The following is a 7,931-nucleotide window of genomic DNA, read 5'->3' as shown; positions in this document are numbered from 1 at the left end:
CCATTTTCTTCATTCTTTAAGCATTTGATCACAGCCTCCAAGGTGCTAGTGTTACTATAGAGAGACACACTTGGGTTTTGGGTTAAAGCTTTATCATTCTAAGCTTTTATAAACACTTGGGAAGTGAGATTTAGTGTGATTTCAGTATTGAGGTTTAGACCAATCCATAAGATCATTCAAGGTATTCCTATTCCTATGTTCAGTTCTATATGGTTCTTCAGTTTTCTTTTATTCAGATCCTAACTCTTGTTTATGATTCTTGATTAGGTATTTAAGTTCTTGAAACTTAAGGTTCTACTCGGTAAGTTTCTTCTTGGATTGTTTAGTGTTCTATTCATCTCTTTTTCTTTAGATTCTCAACATTTTTACTGTTGGTTTATAGGAGTGTTCTAATCTCATTCGTGTTCCCAAATATCCCGGCTTTTGGTAAGGAAATAGGCTAGATATATGTGTTTATATGTTTATGTTATGATATGTTTTATGCTATCATATGATATATGTTATGTTATATGTTTTATAGTCCTCGGGCATAAGACTTGTTTAGATAACAAGCCCCAAGAATATGTTTTATAGTCCTTGGGCGTATGACTTATTTAGCTAGCAACCCCCAAGAATTTATGGGCATATGACTTGCTTAGCTAGCAAGCCCCACAAATTTATGGGCATATGAATTGCTTAGCTAATAAGCCCCAAGAATTTATGATGGCCATTGTAGTCCTCCATGATATATGTTTTTATAGTATATGATATAGTCTTATGCTTATGAATTATGATTTATGTTTTTAGTAGATTTTCCTTGCTGGCATTAGGCTCACTCCTTTATTTTTAGTGTGATGCAGGAAAATGATTATGGAAGGTGGAAGGATTCTTGGCAGCTTGGCTTGTGTGTTAAGGATGATTGGATTCAATGGACTGCGTGTTGATCGAGGACGATGTTATTTATTTTATGTCTTTTAAATTATATTTTGATGTAATTCCGTAATTAGTATTTAAAGTTATGTTTTATGTTTTATAAATAATGGGTACCCATACCATATCACATTTTATTTTATACTTTTATGTTATTGATACATTATTTATTTTGGGGTTTTAATAAAGTTATGATTATTTCTTATGTATGTTTTCTCAAAAATAGTAGTTATGTCTAGTAGTTTTAATGGTCCATGTAGAGTCCCAGTAGTAGTAGTAGTAGCAGCAGCAGCAGTAGCAGTAGCAGTAGCAGTAATAGCAGTAGCAGTAGCAGTAATAGCAGTAGCAGTAGTAGTAGTAGTAGTAGCAGCAGTAGTAGAAGCGGTAGAAGCAGTAGTAGCAGTAGTACAGTAGTAGCAGTAGTAGAAGCAGTAGTAGCAATAGTAGCATTAGTACAGTAGTAGCAATAGTAAGAGTGGCAGCAGTAGTAGTAGTAGCAGCAGCAGTAGCAGTAGCAGGCAGTAGCAGAAGTAGTAGTAGCAGCAGTAGCAGTAGCAACAGTAGCAGCAGTAGTAGTAGTAGCAGTAACAGCAGCAGCAGTAGTAGCAGTAGTGGAAGTAGCAGCAGTAGTAGTAGTAGCAGTAGTAGTAGGAGAAGTAGCAGTAGGAGCAATAGGAGAAGTAGCAGCAGTAGTAGCAGTAGCAGCAGCAGTAGCAGTAGCAGTAGCAGGCATTAGCAGTAGCAGGCAGTAGAAGTAGCAGTAGCACCACCACCAGTAGTAGCAGCAGCAGTAGCAGTAGCAGTAGCAGTGGCAGTAGCAACAACAGCAGCAACGGTAGCAGTAGCAGTAGTAGTAGTATCAGCAGTAGCAGCAGTAGCAGCAGCAGCAGCAGCAGCAGTAGCAGTAGCAGTAGCAGTAGCAGTAGTAGTAGTAGTAGTATGATAGTTACTGTAGCAGCAGCAGCAGCAGCAGCAGCAGTAGGAGTAGCAGTAGTAGTAGTAGTAGTAGTAGTAGTAGTAGTAGTAGTAGTATGATAGTTACTGTGGTAGTAGCAGCAGTAGCAGCAGCAGCAGCAGAAGCAGAAGTAGTAGTAGTAGTAGTAGTAGTAGTAGTAGTAGTAGTAGTAGTAGTAGTAGTAGTAGTAGTAGTAGTAGTAGTAGTAGTAGTAGTAGTAGTAGTAGTAGTAGTAGTAGTAGTAGTAGTAGTAGTATGATAGTTACTGTGGTAGTAGCAGTAGTAGCAGCAGTAGCAGCAGCAGCAGCAGAAGCAGAAGTAGTAGTAGCAGTAGCAGTAGCAGTAGCAGCAGAAGTAGTAGTAGTAGTAGTAGTAGTAGTAGTAGTAGTAGTAGTAGTAGTAGTAGTAGTAGTAGTAGTAGTAGTAGTAGTATGATAGTTACTGTGGTAGCAGCAGCATTAGCAGCAGCAGCAGTAGTAGTAGTAGTAGTAGTATGATAGTTACTGTGGTAGTAGCAGTAGCAGTAGTAGCAGCAGTAGTAGTAGTAGCAGTAGCAGTAGTAGCAGCAATAGTAGTAGTAGCAGTAGCAGTAGTAGCAGCAGTAGTAGCAGTAGCAGTAGCAGTAGAAGTAGCAGTACCAGTACCAGTACCAGTAGCAGTAGTAGTAGCAGTAGCAGTAGCAGTAGTAGCAGTAGCAGTAGCAGTAGCAGTAGTAGTAGCAGTAGCAGAGCAGTAGCAGTAGCAGTAGAAGTAGCAGTAGCAGTAGAAGTAGCAGTACCAGTACCAGTACCAGTACCAGTACCAGTACCAGTACCAGTAGCAGTAGCAGTAGCAGTAGCAATAGCAGTAGTAGTAGTAGTTATAGTATGCTAGTTACTGTGGTTTTTGGTTCAAGTCGGGACTTAGTTGAACACTCGTAGCAACACTTATAAATTTTATAAGTTTAACCTATAGTTTAAGAATATTAATTATAACATAAGGTTTGATTAATATAGTTGATTATAAAGATGTAATTTATTATATTATAAGGTTTAAATTGAACTCATAAGATCATGACACTTTTCGTGTGCATGTTTATTAAGGAATTAAGTATTTTTGATGAATAGTTTTAATAGAAAAAAGATCTAGAAGCTCTAGAACCTTCCAGCAGCTTTAAAATCGTATTATGCCTCAGTCAAAGCTATTTATCAAATTCAAATTATGCTGATAAAGTGCAATTACGTCTCTAATATTTCAACGTATGCCGATATATCGCAGCTATAGGGGCGATATATCACCACATGGGAGATACGAAAAACACGTCAACTTCGCACGCTCGAAACCATGAGCACTAGGGACATAGGGCCAAGCGATATATCGCATAGGGTGGGCGATGTATCAGCCCTAGGACCATATTTTCAAACGTTGTAGAAACCGAGCTTGATTCATTCCTTAACCTCTTGACTCGCCTCTGAACGTTTTTGACCGAGTCTTAAGCACCTATTGAATGAATATTCAAATATTTTTAAATTAATATTCATTATTTTATTCAAGCTAAAAAGAGATAGTTTCACTCCTTGAACTCTATAAATAGGACCTAGGACCCAGCCATTTTTCTCATTCTTCAAGCTGTGTTCAAAGCCTTCAAGCTGCTAGGTTTACTATAGAGTGATACACTTGGGTTTGGGATAAAAGCTTTATCATTAAGCTTTATAAACACTTGGGAAGTGAGATATAGAGTGTGTTTTCAATATCGAGGTGTAGATTGGTTCTAGTACATCTAAAGGTATTCTTATTTTTAAGTTCATTTCTGTTTAATTCCTTAGTTTTCTTTAGTTTCATTCAGATCCTAACTCGTTGTTTTCAATTCTTGGTTAGGTATTTAAGTTCTTTGGACTTAAGGTTTATTTTCAGTAAGTTTCTTCTTAGTGGTTTAGTTCTCTTCTTTATCATCTCTTTTCTTTAGAAATACTCACATTCTTATTGTTGGTTTTAGGAGTATTCCAAATCCCGTCCTTGTTCTCAAATATCTCGGTATTGGTAAGGAAAATAGGATAGATTTTATGTGATTTTATGTTTTGTTATGTTTATGCTATGATATACGTATGATATGTTTTTAGTTCTTAAGTATATGTTGTGTTTAGATAACAAGCATATAACTGTTTAGATAACAAGCATATAATTTGTTTAGATAACAAACATATAACTTGTTTAGATAACAAGTCCCGATAATATATTCCTTGGGCATATGATTTTTTTCGATAACGAGCCCCATAAATTTATATGAATTGTTTAGATAACTAGCCCCGTAAATTTATGGGCATATGATTGCCTAGCTAGCAAGCCCCAAGAAGTATGATGGCCATTGTAATGCTTTTTTTTTATTTATAGTCATATGTTTTATAGAATATGTTTATGATATAGTTTTATGCTTATACGTGTTAGTAAATTTTCCTTACTGGGCATTAGGCTCACTCCTTTATTTTTATGTTATGCAGGAAAATAGATATGGACGGAAGGATTCTTGGTTATTTGGCTTGTGTATCAAGGATGAAGGGATTCGATGAACTGCGTGACGATTCGAGGACGGCGTTATTTTTAGTCTCTTTAAATTATGTTTTTCTGTATTTTCCGCATTTGGCTTTGTAAACAATTTCCTTTAGTTTAAAGTTATGTTTTATTTTTAAAAAAATGGGATCCCATACCGCTCATTTATGTATTTTCAATATTTGCTTTGGAATTTTTAATAAAGTTATGATTATTCCTTATGTATATTTTATCAAAAATAGTGGCTATATCTAGTAGTTTTAATGGTCCAAAGTCTTAGAAATAGTTGGGTCATTATAGTTGGTATCAAAGACACGGTTCATCTGCATGAAGTTCTCCTTGATACACGGGCTTAAGCTCCAAATCTAACCGCCAATGTAAGTGTTTTTGTTATAGTTATTATGTCTATGTGTTTAGCTAACATTTTAGCCTTATGTTTTCAGTTAAGAATGAATGGAGCATTAACCTATGAGGATATTCAAGCCATTAAGGCCTTGAAAAGAATTAGAGAGCCAAGGAATACAGTAGGAGTGCTAGAAAGAATCACTCGGAGATTACTCTTATTCCACAGGGAGATAGGTCACCTCCAAGCAACTAAGCAAATCATGATGAGAGCAACGGAGCAATATGTTTTAGTGATTAGACTTTTTAAAGATGATGAAGATGAATTACCGGTAGCTATGAGATATTATTTTCTCATACTTAGGTTCACCTCTAAAATGGAATTCCAATTCACAAATGAGCAAAAACATAGAATCTTTACGAATCTTCCTCGAGGGCATTTTGAGGCTCAAGATAATGATGACTATGAGGAGATAAATGATGATATGTTAGATGAAAGATCAGATGTAGAAGATCCCGATTTGTAGAATAAATTAGTTTCGTTATTTATTTGATTTATTATATTTTCATTTATGATTGTATTTAGTGAAAACCTTTTTCCAAATAAATATCATTGTTATTTTGATGACATGTATGAGTTTGATTTTCTTTTGCAATCATAATACATAATAAACTTAATAAATAATTACCAAGTTCGGTGAGGGTGGATACAAATCAATGAACCGGGTTCTATATTGAGAGTTAGGGGGCCATAGTAGTGGGAACGATTTTACTGATCCCAGCCCTCCCTCAATATGGTTAACTTTGGAACAATGACGAGTTTCGAGCCTGAGAATTAAGTCATATAGGATGATTAGAAACAGACTTAGAAAATAATAAAGATGGCTTATTTTTATAAGTATAGAAACACACCCTAATTAAAAGAAGACTTATAAAATTCTTTTCATAAGAAATCATAATTAATAGGTCTAAGTTATGTTTGCTTAGATTAAGTTTTTGCCTTAGAGCATATTAGGGTAAGTTCTAACATGTTTTTCTCAACTGTTAGAACTTCGCTGAAGATGTCGCTCAGAAGGTCTGCTCGCATCAATGCCAATGCCTCCAACGCTGCTCCTGAAAGCAATGAAGCCCCTCCAGTTCGCAGAAGGGGAGCGCGTGCTACCAATGTTGTTTCCAATCAAAGTGCGTTGTCGCGACCGCCGGTTGACAACACTGCAAAAAATGCCAGACTACGACAGCAAGTTGAGAAATTACTGTAGAAATAGCGACAACAAGCTCAGCCTCATACTCAGCCTCTGCCGCAACCGCAGCCTCAGCAAATGGCTCTAGCACCCCATCAACTAGGTCCTCATGGGGGACTACCAATGGCGAACTATGCGCCATATCCAGCTCAGCACATGGAGCCAATTTACGAGCGGTTTCGTAAGCAGCACGCTCCGAACTTTGAAGGGACAAAAGACCCCTTCGAGGCAGAAGACTGGCTCAGAAATGTGGAGCCAATCCTAGCGCACATGAACCTCGGCAACGCGGACCGCATATACTGCATTTCATCTCTACTAAAGAAGGATGCTAGAATATGGTGGGACTTAGTTCAGCAGACTCACGATGTTGCCACCATGACTTGGACCAGATTTGTGGAGCTGTTCCACAAAAAGTACTACGATTCGGCAGTCATCGCCACAAAGGTCGAGGAGTTCGCCGGTCTGAAGCAAGGAAACTTATCAGTAGCAGAGTATGCTCGGCAGTTTGACCGATTAGCCAAGTTTGCACCAGAAATGGTTCCAACTGACTTTTTGGGGGTGACCAAGTTTGTTAGAGGACTTCAGCCAAAGATTGAGCTAGGCGTTAAGCTAGCAAACCCAGGAAATACTACCTATGCCGATGTCCTAGAAACGGCTATAGAAGTAGAAAGGTTTCAGGCGAATGTTAGTAAAGAGGAGGGCAGTAAGCCTGAGCCTAAACAACAAAGTCAACCTCAAAATGGTCGAAACAACAACCACAACAGCAATCAGTCCAGCAACAATAATGGTCAGAAGAGACGGCATCCTGACAATAAGCAGTCCCACAACGATAAAAGAGCACGGACAACCAATGGAGGTAATAAGTCGGATTATGTAGAATACTCGCAATGTGCTAAGTTCCAAAAGAAACATCCTGGTGAGTGCCATGCAAATACATAGGGATGCTACAATTGTGGTCAGGAAGGTCACCAAAGGAGGCAGTGTCCCCAGCTCAAGCCAAAGGGAAAAAGGGACAACAAGATGGTTCCTGCCAGGGTATTTCCCTCAACCCAAGGAGAAGCAAACGCTAGCAATAAAGTAGTTACAGGTCAGATTCCTATCCTCAATAATATATGTTTTGTATTATTTGATTCGGGAGCCACTCACTCGTATATCTCGTTAGGAATGATAGAGAAATTAGACACACCTTGTGAAAGATTTAGAACTAGGTTTGTAATAGAGTTGCCTTTGGGTGAAGTAGTCCTATCATCACGGATAGTACGAGGTGTACCGATCCAGATTGAGGACGTAGAACTAGAAGGAGACCTGATAGAACTAGACATCAAAGACTTCGATGTGATACTAGGCATGGACTAGCTAGCAAGGCATGGCGCAACCATCAACTGCATACGTAAGCAAGTGATATTCGAAACTCCCGACGGCCAGAGACTATGCTTTATGGGAAAGGTTTTAGGACTACGTACGCTGCTTATTTCATCTCTTAAACCTCAGAGGATAATGGAAAAAGGATGTCACGCATTCTTAGCCAGCGTCACGGATGTGGTAAAGGAATCACCATTAAAAGTTGGCGACGTCCGCATTGTAAAAGAATTTCCAAAAGTATTTCCTGATGACTTACCAGGACTGTCGCCGACTCGGGAAATTGACTTAACAATAGAACTAGTACCGGGCACCGAGCCTATCTCCAAGGCACTATACCGGATGGCACCTACTGAACTCAAGGAGTTAAAGACGCAACTACAAGAACTCCTAGACTTAAGTTTCATTAGACAGAACCATTCGCCATGGGGAGCACCGGCTCTATTTGTGAAGAAAAAGGACGAAAGCATGCGGATGTGCATAGATTACCGCAAGCTGAATAAGGTGACGATTAAGAATAAGTACCCACTACCCCGGATTGATGACTTATTTGATCAACTCTAAGGCACGACCGTGTTTTCAAAGATTGATTTACAATT

This window comes from Humulus lupulus, chromosome 6 (genome assembly GCF_963169125.1).
Source record: "Humulus lupulus chromosome 6, drHumLupu1.1, whole genome shotgun sequence".
In the NCBI taxonomy this organism is placed as follows: domain Eukaryota; kingdom Viridiplantae; phylum Streptophyta; class Magnoliopsida; order Rosales; family Cannabaceae; genus Humulus; species Humulus lupulus.
Note: the sequence above shows the minus strand (reverse complement) of the source record.